The sequence below is a fragment of the Podarcis pityusensis genome, assembly GCF_964106645.2.
Source record: "Podarcis pityusensis genome assembly, chromosome: 1".
In the NCBI taxonomy this organism is placed as follows: domain Eukaryota; kingdom Metazoa; phylum Chordata; class Lepidosauria; order Squamata; family Lacertidae; genus Podarcis; species Podarcis pityusensis.
The window spans coordinates 29,205,601-29,226,923 of NC_138028.1; the positions used below are offsets into that span (position 1 = coordinate 29,205,601).

General features: G+C 43.8%; 1 protein-coding gene and 2 long non-coding RNA genes across 28 annotated transcripts in view; 2 read left to right on the top strand and 1 right to left on the bottom strand.

Moving 5' to 3' along the window:
* The window catches only part of NRXN3 (neurexin 3), a 1,227,884-nt gene that overhangs the window by 1,132,802 nt on the left and 73,759 nt on the right, over positions 1-21,323 (bottom strand). The gene's annotated exons all lie outside the window — the stretch shown is intronic.
* LOC308459290 lies at positions 6,859-10,374 on the top strand. Of its 3 annotated transcripts, XR_013977961.1 has the most exons (4): positions 6,859-7,176; positions 7,317-7,440; positions 8,408-8,699; positions 9,870-10,374. It is a non-coding gene; the product is annotated as an uncharacterized lncRNA (long non-coding RNA). The 3 variants fall into 3 exon arrangements; XR_013977962.1 differs by lacking the exon at positions 8,408-8,699; XR_013977963.1 differs by lacking the exon at positions 9,870-10,374 and having other exon boundaries at positions 8,408-8,861.
* LOC308459266 lies at positions 12,497-15,877 on the top strand. The gene is made up of 3 exons (XR_013977950.1): positions 12,497-12,689; positions 14,989-15,158; positions 15,733-15,877. It is a non-coding gene; the product is annotated as an uncharacterized lncRNA (long non-coding RNA).

Here is a 21,323-nt window from a genome sequence, read left to right on the forward strand (position 1 = left end):
CATGTCTCCTCATTGACCTGCCAAGCCATTTTCCTTGACCACACCCAACTGCCTCACACCTAACATCACCTAATGTGTGAAATCAGGTGTAAAGGAGGTAGAGATGCAACTGGAACAGCTGCCCATGGTGAACTCACTGGTGATGATCCCTGCAAAAAGCATGGCTGAACTCACTGCTCATCAGCTGATGGGTGGGGCCTTCAATCCTGCTTCGTCACTACATCCTCCCATGGCTGCAAGCCAATGGTGATAAGTGGGTGGGGACACCCAGCTGTCAATCACCTGATGAGGTGACCCATGGGGCTGAGAAAAAGTAAAATCTGGCCACCAGCTCACAGACACATTGAAAGGAGGTTAAACAAATTCATAGAATTCAAGGCTGCCCATGGCTGCTAAGTCATGATGGAAATATGCTGCCTTTGAATATCATTTGCTGGGGAGTAACGGCAAGAGAAGGGTCGTGTCCTCATTCCCTGCCTGTGGTTGGCTGCCATGGGAAAGCTAAGCTAAGCCTGCTGGGTGTGGCCAATGGCCCATCTAGTCCAGCATTCTGTTCTCACAGTGGCCGACCAGATGCCTGTGAGGAACCTGCAAGCAGAACCTGAGCACAAGAGCCCTCTCCCGTCCTGCAGATTCTAGCAACTGCTGCTCAGAAGCATTATGCTTCCAACCATGGAGGGAGTGCACAGTCATCGAGCTGCTGGAGCAGATAAGCTTTTGATTTGATTTGGCAGGGCTCTCCTTAAATTCTTGTTAACCTACAAAAGCTAGGCACATGCTACAACCCATAATGAGAAACTGCTGGATGGCAGGTCGGTTGTCAATCCCAAAGTCAGCCATTAGTTCTCTTTCTTATTAGGGCTCATCCGCACTTCCACTTTTCCCACACATAGAAAACATGGGCCTAAGAGGTCTTTCGCCAGTCACACGCTTTCTACGCATGGGTCTGAGCAGTGTTTTCATCTGTCCAGCCACTTTTCCAGGGCAAACCCACTGTCTGCCACTGAATCAGAACAGACTTCAATCCGCAGAAAAAACGATCGACTGTTCTTCCGATTCAGCGGGGTTTTCCCAGGAGGAAGCAGCAGAACAAGCAAAATTGCGGGTGAACCCTTAATGATTTTATCACATTTGTCTGTACAACCTCCCCACCCCAGCAACTAACAGACCACAATCAGCTATGAAAAACCAATTGATGCTAAAACAATTACAAACCTTAATAAAAAAGCAACAACAATACAGTGGTACCTCGCAAGACGAATGCCTTGCAAGACAAAAAACTCGCTAGACGAAAGGGTTTTTTGTTTTTTGAGCTGCTTCGCAAGACGATTTTCCCTATGGGCTTGCTTCGCAAGACGGAAACGTCTTGCAAGTTTGTTTCCTTTTTCTGAACACTGTTAATACAGTTGCGACTTGACTTCGAGGAGCAACTCATAGAACATGGTGTGGTAGCCTTTTTTGAGGTTTTTAAAGACTTTGGTGATTTTTGAAGCTTTTCCAAAACTTTCCCGACACCGTGCTTCGCAAGATGAAAAAAATCGCAAGACGACAAAACTTGCGGAACGAATTAATTTCATCTTGCGAGGCACCACTGTACTAGATTTAAAAAGCTGAGATGATCTTCAAGGGGTGGCTCTAAGATACTGTACTTCCTTAGATCTTTTTTTTGGGGGGGGGGGTTTGCAAGACTCATTCAAAAAAGAAAAAGAAAAGAAAACCCCACCCAGCATCAAGCATGAGGAGAGGTAACAAGCATATACTATAGATATACTAAGTAATCTCAATATAATCTGAATGTCAGAAGAGTGTTTATCCCAAAGCATCTTTCCACATCTGCATGTGAGCTCTTGCTAGTTTGTGGCTAGATGGATCCATGTTTACATGAGAAATGAAGAGATGTCTTACTATATAAAAGTCCTCAAGTTTGACTCACATCAATTTCCTTAATAAGGTCACATCCCAAACACACACACACATATTCACACACCATCATGTCACAAAGCTAATTTATGAGTCCTTCCTATGCTGCGTGATTTAAAAATGTGATGTCCCCATCAAAGCAATTATAAGATGCCTATGAAAAAATTTCCCCATGTTCTCCTGCAAAGTGCTAATGCTTACTGGATTAAAAGTGGATGGGGGAAACAGGGAGGAACTTTTTAAAATGTAAACTCACTTGCAGGCTTTTAAATGTTTAATTCAAACTTAAGCTATTAACCTACCGTAATTGGTTTGCTGTGGCTCATGAAGCTATGTGCTTTCATTCAGTTGTGTGGGATAAGAGAAAATATTTTTGGAGGGGCAGCTGCTACCTCTTGCTATTGCATGGAGTCATCCTTGCTTTCTTCCTCCCACAGAACCTACTTTCCATAAAGCTGTCCACCACGCAGAGCTCAGGAGTCAGCTTTCTTCCATGAGGCTATAGAGAATAAGAGCCTGCTAAATGGCACCAGCCATTAAATCAGTATTAGCAGTAGTAAAAGTTATGTTGGGGGAGGTATATGGCAGGCTAGCTGATGATCTACCATATGGTCAGGTAGTTGTTGCCCCATTTGCCTAAAGCTGTGGGCCACCTCCTTACTCAACTCCAGAGCTGGTTACATAAGCAATAACAAATCCTAACTGGGTAATGTAGTTTTAAGAGCTTGCCTTTTTGTTTCTGTGTTGAATGAAAAGTAGCCTCTGTGCACCAGCCAGATCTTTCCCACTGTTGGCAACACACCACTCTGCACTTGTGTGGTTCTCTGGATTATTGCCATTTTATAACAGGTCCACATAGCAGATGAAATAGCTGGCACAGAACTGTCCACATATTTACAGAAACATACTTACACACACACATGTATATAAGGATTATATATGTTATTACATGGTAAGTCGCTTTGGGATGCCTTGTGGGAAGCAATTTGTGAATGAAATAAATAGTATTACATTAATATAAGAAAACCATGCTGCAAAAATAACAATACAGCGTAGGGCCTGACTGTTTCACAAACACTGTATACTTAATAGCCAGGCTTTTTTAAAAAGAAGACAATCCATGAGCACCCCAGACATAAGTGAGCACTCTATGTGAGAGGTGGTCCCATGCATGGAAAGTTCATTTGGAACAGGAACTGATGAATTCCATGTATAAATTCATTTAAAAATTATTCCTCCACCATCACTACTCTCACCTTGGACCCACACACTTCCTCCTCCTCTGCCTCACATTGCACGAGTAGCACTGGCTCAGAACTTCAGTGGAAACAAAGCAAACTACAGGGGAAGGAGCCTCTGCAGCCCTTGTGTGTGACCATACGTGTGTGTTTGTGTTGTGGGAGGGGAAGGGGAAGGGGAGGGGGCTGGCAAGCAACTGTTGGGGCAAAAAAAGGGAGCAGTGGGTGAAGGTGCGCAAAGGGTGTGTCAGCAGGATGTGAGGGGAAAGGGGTGAGCGCCATGGGAGGGAGGGAGGAGCTGAGTGAGAGGGGGCCCAAGTGGTATGTAAGGTGGGAAGGGGTTGGTAACTGAGGTGGGTGGATGTATCTGCGAAGGGGCACAGAGACATTGGCGGGGGAGTGATTTTAAGTGTGTTGAGAGGCTGGGTCATGTTTTGCTTCACTGGGATGTTGGGAATGTATGCAGATATGGTGTGTGTCCCCACACACACTGGGGGGGAAATCTCTGGGAAAGGTTGATTTAGAGCACAGTATAGCAAAGGAAGGTTGTTTAAACCTCTCCATGACTATTGCTTCCACCACCCACTAAGTGTTTAATATAAATGTTGGGTAATGTGTTGTGGTTTTGCAACTGAAATACCTTCAAGTAAGTTAACTAACTTTAAAAGAAAAAGAGAAAGCCAAGGAAAGTGTTCAGCACCCACCTTTCCCTCTACCTACTTCCCCACTCTGAATCTTCCTCTTCTGAAAATGCTTCTCTTTAAAAACAATGGTGTGGGACAGGGGTCAGCAAACTTTTTCAGCAGGGGGCCGGTCCACTGTCCCTCAGACCTTGTGGGGGGCCGGACTATATTTTGGGAGGGGGGGAAATGAATGAATTCCTATGCCCACAAATAACCCAGAGATGCTTTTAAATAAAAGCACACATTCTACTCATGTAAAAACACCAGGCAGGCCCCACAAATAACCCAGAGATGCATTTTAAATAAAAGGACACATTCTAATGTAAAAACACGGGGATTCCTGGGCCATCTGCGGGTCGGATTTAGAAGGCGATTGGGCCGAATCCAGCCCTCAGGCCTTAGTTTGCCTACCCATGGTGTGGAGGCTTCAGCGCACATGCTTCTGTATACCTAACCCCTTACCTCCAAAGCCTGCTCATGCTCCAGCAAGCTTCTGCTACTTGCCCTTTCCTTTCTCCCACTGTGCAGGAGAAGGAAGTAAAAAGTCCTGTATGAAACTCGGAATGTACTGCAGACCCCACATCCCTTCTAAAATACCAAGGATCACAGGCCTTTCTTCCAGGCAGAGGTTATCCCTTTCTCTACTTCAGAGCACTTCAGAAACAGCAAAGGGAGTCTCTTGACAAAAGGCAATGGCTGGATTTCCTTTGTCCTAGGCACAAGGACCCATTCACAGTGGCTTTGTAGAGTGCTGAGCTGCAAGCCAAGGTTGTTTGCTTTTGCTCTTTGATGCTAATAGCTCTGCTGAAATAGGGATCAGCAGGGCGACTGCCTTTTGTCAGGTGTGGCGGTAGCCACCTGGGTAGGCCCCAAAATGGAATGGGGGAAAGATCAAGAGAGATGAGAAGGAACAGATGATAGCATAGCTCAGATCATTGTCATGGCTGTAGCACGAAATGTCTGGGGCATTTTATTTTGAATATTTCATGTGAGGTTTTGTCGCTGATGAAAGGTGCTGTGCTGACAATCCGGGAGAGAAGGGAGGGGAGAGAGGCCTTTGTTGAACTTCTACAGACTAGACAGCATCTGGGACAGGGGAAGCCTATGTTAGATGCCAACCCTTTGGACACTAAGCAACACAGGAGAGCCCCACTTCTAAAGGAGGGGCAGGCAGCCCGCTTTCATGGTATAAGTCAGCTCCATTCTCCCTGGCATTCTCTGGACACCTGTCTACCGGTAACCAGACAGAGAATCCCCTACTCCAGGTTTCTGAACAGCCGTCAGATGGGAACCACCCAGGATGAAAGGGAGCTGTTGACCTAGTAGTGAAAGGATTCCTCTCCAATTACTAGGCCACTTGATCTCTTTAGCTACACCTACCTAGGTGGGTCTTGGATTACTTTCACCCTTTGTAGGTTTTGATGGGAAACGTCTCAAATAATAGACGTAAGGGGGGAAGGGAGAGAAGAAAGGTTGTGAAACAAAGGGAAAGTTTTTCTATTCAGAAGGCACACCCAGACATCCTGTTGCGAATTCGGCAACCTTCCTTTGACAAACATTCAGTAGAGGTTCCCATCCTTGCTCTTCTTCTTTCGCCTCAATGCAACTCGGCCAGGGCACTACCCAGCCTGACTACATGAAATGAATTTTTGCACCTCAAACCAATGGAGGCTGCTGTATTAGGGCAAATGGGGCACTGCTCCATCAACCTCAGCCTGTCTTAAGCCAGCCTTCACATGCCCTGCCTCCTCACCTACAACCAGTAAAGGGGTTAGCACTGTCTGTCAGCTTCCTCCCCCTTGGTCTCAGTGTTGCCCTTGAAGAACTCAGCAGAGAGGATGATGGGAACAAATGTCATTGGCTCTATCTACTGTTGCCCGTCCTGCCTTCTGTCCTACCAGTCTCAATGGGCACAAATCACACTGTCTGGAACTTTTTTTTATTTTTTGCTTTGTTCTATACATGTAAGGGCCAAACTGCATGGTACATGAGAGATCCCAATGTAATGTTCTTCTAAAACATAGGTGGGCAACCAGCAGTCCAATTCCACATGAGTGGCACAGGGGAAAGAAATGTGGAAGAAAGAAAGAGAGAGAAATGGGAAGGGGGGAAAGTCACTGAATCACTATTAACCACAACTGGGAAAACATACAGGCACAATATGGGCATGAGTCTGGTTTTCTCTGTACAGCCAATAGCCCCGTGTACAAATTAGGGAAGGTGGGGGAGAAATGCCCCATGGCTGTTTTTAGAAGATGAAGATTTGTTTGGGGAATCTGTGACTGCATCTCCCATGTGGCATCCAGCTAGGCCCTAAAGCAATGTAAAATCTTCATCACCTGGAATGTACGCTAGACGCCTTCTTGCAATTGGTAGTGTGAATTTGCAACATTTATGTCAGCTGCACAAATTGAGAGAACGAAGTGGTGACTTGAAATTGAAATTATGAAAGCCAGGCTCTCTAAGGGCCAGACTGGGTGGTGGTAGACTCATGAGATCTCTATATTTTTGATTTTCTTTTTTTAAGGGCCAGCAGAGCAGCAGTAACAGCATGGGTCAATGAGGTATTTTTTACCCTTTGGCCCATGCCATGTTCCCCGATCTGGACTGTGTTCAAAGCTGTTATTTTTGAATCATCACCATACAGGTTCCATTCCCCACCACCATGAGGCAATCAGGAGCTTCAAGGGAGCATTTTTTACCGTTAAAATGATGCAGCGAACTTTGAAGAACTCTTAGCTGATCCAGACTCCCACCACCCTCCAAAAACCAGATCTGATCACAGCTCCCCCAGTAGCCCTATTCAGGTGTTACTGTTGTCAAAAGGAATTGCAAGCAAAATACCTTTGCTCTGCCTCTGTCATTCCAGCTGCTGTTGCAGTCAACCATCCTGTAATGAGCCACCTCCTATACTCATGGAAGCTTCCCAAATACATTAGAATCCTGATGCTCTAATGTTCTAAAATGTGTGGGTGGAGCCACCACACATAGTGACATCATCAGCATGCAACAAACCTAATGGTGAAAGCTTTTGTTTGCCACATAAGGTGTATGTGGCATATAGGTAGCTGGAACTTGTATGTTTTCCCCACAGGTAAAAATAGGAATTTGGCATGCCATTATTATTTGGGAAACCAATATGGGGGCATTTCCAGCAGGACAACGATTCTGATCCAGTTCCATCTCCCCTAATATTTCTTTCTTTCTTTCTTTTTCTTTCTTTCTTTCTTTAAAGCATACATTACAAATCTTAATCAGAGATCTCCTGCCTCATATCTAGTTGTACCCTTAGTTCCTGGCTGACTCTGCACACTCACCGTTTTGGAGTGTAAAAGGTATGGAACCTGTAATAATACCCCACGCTATCACATCTAAACTGTTGCTGAGGACAAACTTACTCGTTTATAAAAACAAAACATAGCTTTTCACGACCCTGAATTTTTCATGCTCATCCTCAACATGCTGTTGATTCTAGATGTTGCCGTCCACAAGGGTGGGTGTGGTTACTTGATAGACATTTGAAAACCCTCCCCTTGATTAAGGGACACACCACAGATGAAGAAGAAAGTGGTGACAGCGATCACAGCATCATTATGCAGGTATGGATGCAAATACACCCCAGTGCCAGTTGTGGAACTGCCTTCTCACAAAGGTGCATCTGACACCTTCAATATACAGCTTTCGGTGAAAGCTGAAGTTGCGCCTCTTCACTTTGGACACCTGAGGTGTATATTTTTAGGACTCGCCTTATATTTGTAATTTTAAGTTGTTTTAGACTATTTTATTTGTTGTAACTCACTTTGGAAAGCAGGAAATAAATTGTAATAATGCCCAGGGAGGTACAGCTGGTGACTTCATTATACACCTTTTGGTGCCAGGCAAATTTTTATTATTATTATTTATTGAATTTATACACCACCCTATACCCAGTGGTCTCAGGGCAGTTCACAGAATAAAATCAATATACAAAACAATAATAATATATTTATACCCCGCCCATCTGGCTGGACATCCCCAGCCACTCTGGGCGGCTTCCAACAAAATATTAAAATACAATAAAAATAAAAACAGCAACCCAGGCCTTTGGCTGATTAACATCCTATATAACCTTTTAAATGTGTTTGGGTGAGGGGGTGGGGTGATTGTTTTGTTTTTGCTTTTATTACGCATTTTGTATTTTTATATTGTATTCTAATGTTCTGAATTGCCCTGAGATCTTTGGATGAAGGGTGGTATACAAATTTAACAAGTAAAATAAATAAATGATCTGTTCTCAAATGGACGCACTGTGGGTTAATGCAGAATCCATATTCAATTTCATTTTCAGAATGAAACCAGTCTCTTAGGAAGCTTTTCAGGCACGCACAAAAATGCAATATATCTAGATTGTATGTCTGGACTACAAGTACCAAAGAACTGTAGAGCTGAAAGGGACCCTGAGGATTTAGTCCAACCCCCTGCAATGCAGGAATATGCAGCTGTCCTATACAGCTATCGAACCTGCAACCTTGGTGTTATCAGCACCATACTCTAACCAACTGAGCTATCTGTCTCCATTGATTCTAGAATAAAACGTCAAGTGTACACTGCCTGTAGCCAGCATAAGACCACAACTAGATGTTTCAATTGGCAGGCTGTATTGCATAGTGTGCTGCTTATCCTTCACTCTCTCCACCCCACCTTGGAGGAATGCTAATGTATGGGCAGGTTGCGCTCCTGCTAACGGTGAAATGCTGCTGCAACAAAGGCCAGGAATGGGAACACACGGCAAGCCATGAAGTGACTCTTAGCTGAGCTCCCGCGGGAGAGACCGCTGTGCAATTCTGCCATGCACTGCATAACACTGAACACTTTGGAGGTAAACAGTCGTACAAAGAGCAGAGCTGAGAGAGGGTGAGTTTGAGAAGCGCAGAAGTGATGATTAAGCAAAGGAAGATCTGGTAAAGTCCGTGAATTGGCTAGAGCTCTAACCTATTTGCTGTACCCAGCCTTCAAATTAATAAAACAAATCCCTTGGTAAGTCTGCCAGAGTTATTAAAGGATGCTAATACTCCCCTAGAGTAATCTGGAGAAGCACAGCTGGAGCTGGAGAGGAAGTGCCGTAGCTTGGGGAGGGAGGTGGCATGGAGCGAAGACCCTTCAATCCCACCAGATGACTGTCAGGGCTGTCTACTCCCGTCCAGCCTCACCCAGAGGGGATGTGAGGCTAAGTGTGGAAGGAGGGGGAACGGGGGATTGCAAGGCTGAAATCTCTCCTCCCTCCCTCTGCTGCCAACCTAGTTTTGCATGAGAGAGGATTTTTCATTCTGCTGCTTTCTAAATTATGCCGCCTAGGCATTTTCATAAGAACCAAGAGTGGGAAGTCCCACTTCTCAGAATCCTTGCTAAGGAAAGCTCCAACCCTGAGGGGCCTGCAGAGAGGGGTGGCAGAGGCCACACTGGTGCCTTGGAGAATGATGGTTTCTACCATCACAGATGGTGCTTATTCCTGATACATATACCCCAGGAAGAGATGCAACCATTTAAATGGTGGGTGGTGGCAAGGGAAGAGGAGAAACCTTCTAAAGCAGCCTTCCCCAACTTGATACCCTCCAGGTGTCGACAGACAACAACTTCCATCATCTCTAGGCAACATGGCCAATTGTTACCAGGTTTGGGGGAACTGCTCCAGAGGGAAGACATTGCACAGCATTGCATGAATGCACGCATGCAAATACTGACTTTTAGCTCAGGACTTTACACAGCATCATTTTATTATCCCAGTACTCTTGATAGTCTACCCAGAAGTAGCATCATCATCTAATCTAATTCATTTTATTAGTAGCACATAATGCCCTTAATTTCTGAACAACGTGAGCTGGATGGAGGCAGAAGCCCAAAGAAAGAAGGGAGGAAGCGATCACTGCCTATCTCTGCTCCCAAATGCCCCCACACACATATTATAGCCATTTATTTAGGAGAACTCAAAACTAGGCAGTTTGTTTCCTGAGGGATTCAGCCAGGACCATTTGGTAATTTATCTTTACAGAAAAGAAGACTCATCAAAAGGTGCCCTAAAGGGTAATGAGCACCAACTCTGCAACTCAAACTGGGATGTAGGAAGAATGCTGTTTTGCCACACATCTACTCCCCACAATTTTAGAAAAACTGAATTTCTATCTACTCCAGCACCTCCAGTCACAGATGAACACAATGTAAGAGTTCAGAACATTTGAAGTAGACTTTAGTGACAGGTGAGCTCTGGGCAATGTGGTCTCAGAGATCAAAGCTGGGATCTCAATACTCATTCTACTGAGGTCCTCTGAGCACTCATGCCTCTAAGCTTTAGGCCAATGAATATCACTCACTAATAATCACAGCTTACCCATCTTTTCTTGCCTCTTCCTACAAAGAATATACCATGGAAAAGGTTCCTTCTCCTTGCCTGTCACTTTCCATAAAATTTAGATTCGTACAATAAAATTGTGTAATTTGATTAGGAAATAAATGGCGACTTCTGTAGAGCTGCCTGGAAGACCTACAACTGGGCAGAAAGCCTGGACAGAAATGTATTCAATAAAATACAGAAGTTAAATTAAGACAGAGAAGAAATGATTAACTAGGAAAGCACCAAGTGTATTTCTGCAGGAGAAAACAGCCAATTTATACAAACTGTACAAATCATAACTTATGTAACACATTTGTGGTTCGTACTTGGGTATCTTTACCAATTACAAAATGCATTGGAAAAGTGAGTACCATGAGTATTTGCAGGGGCCAGGCCCTGAGCACAGTGAGGAGTTGCAGAACCAGGCCCTTGCTGTGTTTGTCTTGGGGGAGTTGGGGGCAGCCTGGCAGGTATGGCCAGATCAGATGTGCAACACCTGGAGGCAAACCCAAGAGGGGCATATAAGGTCAGCCTTTTCCCCTGGTTCTTTGCCACAGCAACATGGTTTATACCCTGTTGCTGCCAGTCTCTGTTCCTGCTTTGGTGCTCCTGTCCTTGCTCCAGTTCCTTCTCCTGTTCCAGTTTCTGTTCCTGTGTTCCAGCTTCATTGAGTTTCCGTCCTCCATTTAACTGCTACCATTGTTACCATCCATACCTTGGTCCCAGTGTGTCAGGTCTGGACTGTTGCCACCTATGTCCCAGACCGTGACAATGTGACCTGTAGGTCCAATTTATGGCAGTGCTGCTACAGGATGTAGCTGCTCCCTCACCATGAATCATGTGAGGAAGGTAAACAATGTGATTACTTACTTTCTGCCAACAGCAGCTCATTGACCATTTCTAGTAATGTGTGGAACACACCTTATTCCCTGATTTTCCATTTTCCAGGTGGATCTGCCCAAACCAAACAGGTCCTATCAAACTTAATCTAGTTTGTTCAGTATACTAAGTCAGTTCAGTACACTACGAATTGTGTAAAAAAAAATTATTGATTCTCACAGACCCTCCTGTGGTGGGAGTTAGATAAGCTTACCTGAGGAAAGATTTTAAAAATGCTTGCACTCTGCGTTTATCACTCTGGCTCGGCACAATTTGTGCTGGCTTGATTAGTCTCCAGGCTCAATTCAATGTGCTTGTTTAACGTTAAAAGACTCTCTTAACCTAGGTACCTGGGTGCTGCCTATTTCCAGATGTTTCCTCTGCACATGCCCTGATCTTTATATGAGGTCCTGCTCCAAAACCCTCAACCTCAGGGGGGAAAGTTGGTGTCAGCTAGGGCTAGGACTTTTCTATTGTAGCACTTTCCCTGGGGAATGACTTGTTGAGTGAGGTGACATCCTTCAGTCCCCATCCCTATACTGGTTTTGGTGGTTGGAGAAAGCCAACAACATACAGAGGGTCACAGGTAAGACACTACTCTCTCCATACAGGGAGTATAATGTAAAGATGGCCATAAATGTTCAGCAGTGACAGCAAGAGCCTCAATTTATACAATCTGCCACATAGGGACCCAACATGGGACCCCATTACATGAAACATGGGGCTAGAATACTTTTCTATGCATGGAAAACATGTTCAAATCTTCACAGCACTTTGCTGGTGAAAGCTCCACTAAATTGTGCTGATGGAGTGCTTAGAGGCAGGCTGTGAATTATTAAAACAGAGGTCCGTATGCTCTGCAGTCGTGTGCCCCCTGAGTCAAGCAAAAAATGGATTAAGACTCCTTAAGTGTAACTAAGCTATAGTAAAAGATAGACTGTTCAGTTGGCAACACACACTTCCTCATCTGGGAATTTGGGGTAAGCCAATCAATGAAAATAGGAGTGAACAGAGCCAGTCATTTGCCCCCACAGAGCTCCTGGGGGATCCTAAAAAGGGCTCCAAACACACACACACACACCAGCCTGGTTAAAACTGGATGTTGTTTCATTGACTCAGAGGCACACATCAACAGCAACACAGGCAAACATGTGTGTGTGTGTGCGTGTGTGTGTGTGTGTGTGTGTGTGTGTGTGTTAGAATGATTGGGCAGAGACAGTGGGAGCAGAATCCTGCTTCCCTAGGTCCAATCAATGATTTCTCTAGAAGAGGAAGATCAAGCAGGATTCTGTACATCCTTTGCATAACTGTGGGCATTGTTGTTGCCATGCCATCATTATTGGCAGCCATTTCATCACCCAGCAGCATCTAGCTGACCACTGCTTAAATCAGAATACTGTTGAACTCACCTATCAAGGTCATTTTCCAATCTTGTAATGGTTCTTTGAGGGCCATCTGATCTCCTGCCTGCATACTGCAGCCCTGTTACATGAAAACTGGCATTAGGCAAAGCAAGGCTGCTGCCTTAAGCAGATTCTGGGAGCTGTGGGGAGGAGCCCTCCTGAGCCCTGCAGTTGTTTCCCTCTGCTGGAAGACAGAGAGGTATAGTATATCCCATACAGACAGAGCTATATGTGCTTCTAAACCACCCTCAGGTGTGGTGGAAGAAGCCTCAGGTAGCAAAATGTCTTGGGCCAGCCCTGAATGCAGTAAGCCATCTGAATGGCATGCTTTCACTCCTTTAAGGAACTGGTAAATCAGATCCAGGGAACTGGGGAAATATATGCTTTCTTTGTATGTTATGTTTTGTTTTCTAAGCCCCTCCCCCCCTTTCTAACCCCCTGCCTCAGAGAGAGATATTTTCACCTCCCATGGCTGGCACGCGAAAGCCGGCCTTGCCAGTCACAACCAAGAGGCTTTTTCTGCGGCCAGCTGGGATTGTTCTGACAGTTTTGCCTTCTCGTCACATCATCCTGTCATCACCCTCCTCCTCTTCCTTAGATCAGCCTCCCATTTTTCGGCATTAGGGGTCAGGGTCAAGACGTAATGAGGAACATCACAATGGAAGGACACTTTTTACCTCAGCGGCAGAGCGGGATCTGGAAGTTATGCTGTGATCCAAAGGCCAGCACTGGAGGCAGCAAAACACAGTAGTGGGGGGGGGGGCCGGGGGACAACTCCAGATGCTGATACAAGATCTGTCCACCCAGTTTAAAAACTATGGGAATGTTAATGGTCATACATAAATATGACGCACACTCTTTCTCTCTCTTTTTCTACAGTATGATCATCCTTTCCAGAGAAATGCACTTCTATCAGTCAAAACTGCTGGATGCTAATTAGGGCATTTGAAACAATGCTACGTATGATTTGTGCAATTCTGTCCACTGGCAAGAACTTTCTGCTGATGGATTAGAATTTGCATTTTTGCTCATTCTTACGAGCTATAAAGGGAGGGCACAACTTGATGCGACACTTGTGCTCAGTGGCTCTTACTTCCAATTCGTGTTTTTTTTAAAACTGAAAAGCAGCCTTGGAGGCCCAAATCAAGATTGGAGGAAGAGCAAGCAAGCACTGATTGCTTCTTTCCTGTAAAAATGGTACAGGGCTGCCATGCCACGCACAAGCTGCTTCCATACCAGAAGAAGAAAATATATGGGGGCCCTGTATCTTTTTCCCTTGTGGGGAGAAAAACAAAACAGAGAGCACAATTTTGAGCTGGAAAACAATGGAACAGGAACAGGGTTGCCAACTTGAATAAAATACTGTTGGGGAAGTAAGCCCCACTGTGCATAATTGATCACAAGACACACACATGCACCATTTGAATTGGCAATGTCCATGAACTTAGGGTGGGGCCCTCAAATATTTTATTGGGAGGGTTGAATGGACATTGGCTGCTAGGAGTTGGCTCCTATGAACAGGAAAGTGTTCAACAACCACTAGCTCTTTCTTCCTCATACTTGGCAGTATGCCAAGAGCTCCTATTGTTTAAACATGCACAAATTCACCCTCATAGAACTCCATTTAATTTGGCCCCAGCACTGAAGAATCAGAAGTTCATGGGGTTAGCTGGGGCATCTCCAGTCCTATATGGGAAACTCGAATGAAAATCTAGCTACGCTAATCATGGAAAGAAAGAACATAAGAAGAACCTGTTAGATCAGATCAGTGGTCCATCCAGTCCATCATCCTGGTATCTGGGGCCAACCAGTTGCCTGTGGGAAACCTGCAACCAGGATTCGAGAACAAGAGCAATCACCCCTGTGGTGGCAGTAATGCTTCTGCTGGAAACCTATATATTTTTAATCCATATAACTCTGGGGGCAAAGAGGGGGATTATTTTTAAATATGCTTCTTAAGAGAAACAGTTCAGTTCACATCATTGTCAATACAGTCCAGATCGCAAAAGGGTGGACTTAGACCTAGGAAACTTGAATTCCAGTCACAGTTCTGGCATGGCTTCAACAGCTGGCCTTGGTAAGATCAGTACTTCCCACTATAGGTATAAACCAGCAGTGGTCAACATAGTGTCCTCCAGATGTTGTTGGACTCCAACTTCCATCAGCTCCAGCCACCATGGCCAATTTTGTCTGGGATAGTGGGAGGTGAAGTCCAAAAATGTCTGGCTCACAGACCAGATGAAGAAATGTAAAGCATTTTCTATTATGGGAGAGCATACTACAGCACTTTGGGGGGAAATTACAAGAAGCTTCTTATACATCCTTAATATGGAGTGAAATTAAACTAGACTTGAACCAAAACTACGTATTCTTTTGCCAATGTTTTCCCTGGCCCTGACAAACACTTCCTATTCTTAGCTCCTTTCCCCCCAGCTGCTCTTAGTCATCCACACTGCCCATATTTCACTATATGCTCAACTGCCCTCTCTGGCCCTCAGTGATGTCATCATGCAGCTAAATCTGACTGGCTGCATAACATTATGATGTCAACCTCTTCACCATGGAACCCCTGACTGTATGAGATTACCTACGTGACTTGCTCCAGGGATGGAAGAAGCAACAGCATCAGCAAGAGAAAACAATGATGCCAAAAAAGCTTTTTAAAAAGGTAAAGCATTGCAAAACATTTTCCCCTCCCCTGGAGAAATTTCTACACCACCCAAATTCTATTTTCAGGTAGAAACCAGCACAACTGGACAATATTTGGGCAGAGCTCTACAGAAAATTTCATGCCCATAATCATTAAATTCCTGTTTGGATTTATTTCGTTCCCATCACACTGCCTAACATTAGTTCAACAGCTAGCAGGCATCTCTTACTAGGAAATGTACAGAAAAGCAGAGGGGAGGCATTCAGCTTTAGAAATGAAGGGAAGTGGGCGAGATGGGAAGCAGGCCATTGTTAACACCAACTCCTGGAACAAAATGAGAGACTAGGCAGCTCCATCCCATCCTGAGGGAATGCACAGTAAAACATCTGACTTCATGGAAATATTTCAATTTGCTATTTTTGGAGCAAATATGAATTTGTCAGAATTACTGAAGCAAGGGGTTTTTCCCAGCTCTCTCCTGAAATGGGGGTGGGCACAGCTGAGTAGATTGAGGGGAAATGTTTCCCTGTGACAAGAACCATAATTTACATCTTAAGTTGTCAATTTAACCATCTTCTTTATTTGTTCCCAGTTTTCATTCTCTTCATCCAAGTCCTTCAACAGAACAGCCAGTTCTCTCTGGGGTGGCAAAGTACAGAGAAAATATGGAATAGCAAAATAAATATAATAGTGGGGAGGGAGCACATTTCCTTCCTTTCACTCCTACATGTCACAAATGGCTCAAAATTATTCATCAACTCTCGCCAATGTCAAAACTATTGTTGAGGGGGAGCAACACAAGTCAGCAGCTAGTTAAATATTCACACAGGGAGGTAATATTTAGTATACCATCCTCTCCACGATGGAACACAAAATGTCATTTGATTTTAATTATATCTTAAATCAATTTCCATTTGTCTGCTTTGTTTTCTGCTGGTGCATGTTGTTAAATCTTTTTTTATATATTTCAAAGCACATCAGAATTAACAAGCCTGAAGATCAGGGCTGCCACCAGCAAAGACTAGGGAATAATCCTATGCCCACCTGTGTGACAGGGAGAAATTCACCTGAAACAACATATTCCACTCTTCCAAAAGTGTAAAAGGAAGAGCACAGGAACCTGGATCTCTCACAAACTCTGATACAACAGCTATTGTTAAATTTAAAGGCCCTTTAACAATTGTAGCAACCTGGCAGGATTTTAAGAAGTGGCTCATTACCCATGAATTCCCAGGTAAACCCAGGAGTATTTTACCCCCAAACTGTTTAATAGGAAGAAGATTATAAACATATAATCAAGTGCACAGTGATATATATGGACTTCTCATGGTATGGCCTCAGCTAAGCTGTTAAAAACTTGGAGAGCAAGATAACAAGTTTGTTGACCAGCATTAGCACAACAGAAGCAAGTTACAGGTCCGTGTGACATCTGCCATTAATCTAGCCCTAGAGACCAAAAGAATAGTTCTCAACCATTTTAAGCAGCAGACTCTGGAGACATAGCTACACAAAGCTGAGTTAACTCAAAATATAGTGGGGTTTCAGGATCATAAACTTCCCACTCCTGTCACCATGCATTCTATATAATGCAACACCTGGATAGCTCAGCTGGTTAGAGTGTGGTGCTGATAATGCCGAGGTTTCAGGTTTGATCCCTGTATGAGATAGCTGCATATTGCTGCATTGCAGGGGGTTGGACTAGATAATCCTTAGGGTCCCTTCCATCTCTGATTCTATATAATGTATATGCATGCATGTACTCTTATCTTATATTCTTATGTTCGATCCTTAGTTCTAAAAAATGGGGAGCAAAGATCATATATGCACAAAGAACTCTACATGTAGCCATTACTTCATATTAAGGTTGAGCAATAGCACATTTTTCATGGTCATTTCCTGCAAATGCCAGGGAGGCACTGTCTGCAACTTTGGGGAAGCTGGATACATGGGGAAGTTGGATACATTTCTTACTTCATTTGTTTAAAGAGGACCTTGCCATACTAGATATGGCATACCAGAAGTTTGTTGGGGGAAGAAAATATATGTAGATAACCCATATAGGGTAATTACATGGACTTGGCTGGATCCCTAGATTCAAAGCACAGAGATAAACACACTCTCCAGTAAGAGAGCTCCAGCAGGGCTTAAAAGTTCAGCGACAGTGAAGCCTTAGGCATACAGGCTGCTAGACCCTTTTAATATCCTATTTAGTCTGCTAACAATGCTTCCCCATTTCTACCCCTCTCACAATGTATAGACCACACCGTTAGTAAATTTAAATGCTTTACTTACAACTATCAAAGGTCAGATTCGTGTGTTATTCATGCAGCAGCAAGAAGAACACAGGTACAAAATTATTGGGCTAAAAAACACAGAAACGTATTTCTGTGCATGTGGTCTGGACTTGAAGCAGTACCAACCCAGACATGTTTCCTGGTCATCGTGACAAGATGAAAGAGAGTGAACAAAGAAACTTCACTTCCTCATTCACCAAAGGTGAGGGGGCACGACCTAACTGAGTCTAGCAATAACATTCTGTGGTTTTAACCCATTCATGCATTAACTAGCCCTAAGCTTGCTAGTTATATTTGGCTGCAATTTCCCACAAAGGTTGCATCAGTCTTCCTTTTAACTATTACAAAAATCTGGCCACTGCGAGCCGCCATATTTCCTTTTTTTAAAACCAAGAATTTGCCTAGAAACAATATGGGCCATTATCAGTTAAGAACAGTGTCTAACTATTAAAAGGAAGACTAATGCTAACCTCTGCTGCCTTGTATTTATTACAGTAAGCACCCCCCCTCCCTTTGCAAAAAAAGAAAAATAAATTAAAGAAATAAACCCAACCCTTGAAGATCTCTCTCTCTCACACACAAATCTTCAAGCCTGGCATTCCAAAAATGCAAAACAAAAACAAATCAGGGCTGAAAGCTTCAGGTCAACATTACTTCAACCACATCTAAAATAGGGGGAGGCAAGCAAATGCTTTCCCCCTGTGCAATGAGTTTAGTTTTCTCAACAGGTTTTGAGCTGACTGGCATTCAAACAAAGAACAGGCACTTTAATATGACTGTTTAAAGAAAACAGTGTGTGTGACTGTGACCTCACAATAACTATATAGCTCCTGGCCGGTCACTCTATGTTCCCTTGGGCCATTTAGAGTAACGACTTCATTTCCTACAAGCCTCCATTATACATGTAACTAGGTTTAACAATGGTGGCAAGCAGAAATCTCAGGTACACATCTCTCCTCAGCAGGGTCTGGTTACTAAGCTATTACAGAAAATGAGGGTGCAATCTTGGGTGCAATGACAGGGAGAGACCTCTCAAAGGCTTGTTATATACAGTCCATATTGCCCATCCATTTATTTGTCCAGAGTCCAAGATTACCAAGATGTGGAATGAATTGCTACTTTGGGGGGAAAATCAAGCCATTCTCGAACAGCAGAAAATAACACTTTTCAGGTGTAGGTACATGCAGATCATCATACTTCACTTTCATTGCAAGCTGCTTTGAATTGGAACCAAGGATACCAAGGCTTAGCTTTAAGAAACTTCTCTGGACACCAAGGTTCTTTTCTAGGCAACCCTGAAGGCAGTGTGGGGCAAATGTGTGCATTGCAGGGGGGAGGTATTTTACTTTACGGGAAATTGTCCTTTTAATTTGTGACATGACAGACAGTGACAGCCTCTGCTTAATACAAATGACAGCTGGTTTTAAGAACACGATCCATTTAAGAATAAGACCCTCTGAAAAAGTCATTGAACAAGTTGGGGTGAGTGCTCATATGGAATAGCCCTCCCAAAGTCTGCTCACTCAATACATTTCTCCAACCGAAGGTGAATTCTTCATGATCATAACTGCCCTATAATTGCTTAAAGGTAAAGGGACCCCTGACCATTAGGTCCAGTTGTGGACGACTATGGGGTTGCAGCGCTCATCTCGCTTTATTGGCCGAGGGAGCCGGCCTACAGCTTCCAGGTCATGTGGCCAGCTCTGGCGAACCAGAGCAGCGCATGGAAATGCCATTTACCTTCCCGCCAGAGTGGTACCTATTTATCTCTTTGCACTTTGACGTGCTTTCGAACTGCTAGGTTGGCAGGAGCTGGGACACAGCAATAGGAGCTCACCCCATCATAGGGATTCGAACCGCCAACCTTCTGATCAGCAAGCCCTAGGCTCTGTGGTTTAGAAAACCAGTCCTCCATGATAATCTTGTGGAAAAGCTGGTAAAATGTGGACTTGATGAGGTAACTGTTAGGTAGATTTGTAGCTGGTTGATGGACCAAACTCAAAGAGTGCTCACAAATGCTTCCTTGTCATCCTGGGGGGTGACAAGTGGGGTGCCTTCACCTACCTGGTGCTTTTCAAATTAGAATGTAAAAGCCCTGCTGAGCGAGATCAAAGACACATCTAGCCCAGCATCTTGTTCTCACAGTGGCTAACCAGATGCTATGGGAAGCCCTCAAGCAGCACATGAGTGCAATAGCATTTTCTTAACTTACGTGTAATTCAGCTGTGCATCTCCTCTGATACTGAAGGCAGGACACAGCCACCCATAGCTAGTAGCCATTGATATCCTCAGCGAATTTGTTGAACCCTCTTTTAAAGCCTGTGAAGTTGGTGGCCATCACTACATCTTCCCCACCCAAAAAATATTTTGGGCTACAGTTGTGCTGCCTGGGATGGATGTGATTTGTAGTTCAAAATCTCTAGAGGGCACTAGAGGTTGGTGAGAGCATGTACCATCTGCATCTGTGTACCAACTGCATCTTGCTCACTTTGTGAGATTTGAGAAGACAGCCATATATCAATATAATCTTTTTTGTTTAGGTTTATTGATCAGTTTTTCCTTTTAAAAAAAAAATGGAATGGAGTGACTAAGCTAGGCCTGGCTTGTGCTATTTGTTGGTTTGAATAAGTGAAGCAAAACAAATGCTGCCTGTGTTGACCTGATCATTCATCAAACCCTCGGTTCCTGAATTTTTAATTTAGCCTAGAAGGAAGCATAGCCTCTCTCAGTAAATGGATAAGGAGGGCAGGAGAGCAGAGAAATTGGCATAGATAGCCAAGAAATGCAATCAGTGTGCCAACTCCACACCTTAACCCTCTTTGAATTTCTTCATCTTCATAGCCTTAGCCCAGCCTTCCCCATTAGCCTGGTGCCTTCCAGATATTTTGGATTACAACTCCCATCACTCCTGACTATTGACTATTCTGGCTGAGGCTGTTATGAGTTGGGAGCCCAAAAAGTCTGGAGGGCATCAAGTTGGAGAGGGTTGCTTTAGATTGTGTGTTTTCAAGTCCAGATCCATTCAGTTTTAGGGAGACGGACAGAATTTCACAAAACACAAGTATTAAAAAAGTTATATTGTTACACTTAAGAAAGGGGGCAGGGACAGAAAGGGAATAAATCTAGCTTAAAGTAAGATTTGTATTTCAAAACTGACTGAAATCAAAAGAGCAAAGAAAGGTGCTCACATAATCCTCAAAATGAAGGCGAACAAACCTGGTTTAGGAGGGGAAAGATGTCTCATCTGATTCAATAGGCATAAATAACAGTACAAAGTAGAATAATGGACTAAAATAGACTAAGGAAATGTTTGAAATTATGTTGCCAAGAAGAAAGTAGAGGGGAGGCGGAATATAGGAACTTGTGCAATTGCCAAAAAGTAACTGAGGGAATTTTAAGTGTTGAAAGCACTGAACAATAACCTGAAAACTATGATCAATATTTCAAAAGAAGAGGCAAAGAAATATAAGCATGCATTTCTTGATAAATTGAGTACAGGCACTTCAGGAGTCAAACACAACTACTCAGTTTCTGTAAGTAGGCATTCCAGGACCGCAATTCTGATCACATACACACACACACACCAGGCAAAACTTCCCTGCCATGGCAATGGCTCCAACAGCTCCTTTGATAGATGAGGCCCATCTGACCTTCCCATCCTCAAGATCATGTAAGTTGAACTACAACAGGTGTAGTCAATTGCGCATCATCAAGGTATTAATGGACTCCAACTCCTATCAGCCACAACCAAAGAACAAAGGTCGTTGACATGGTTCTACTGTAGCAAATGCTAATCAATTCTCATGAGGACTTTTTTTTGAAGTTACTGCACAAAGTGCTTTTATTGTGCTGGTATACAGTTGTCTTAAACAGGTCTTCACTGGGGCTG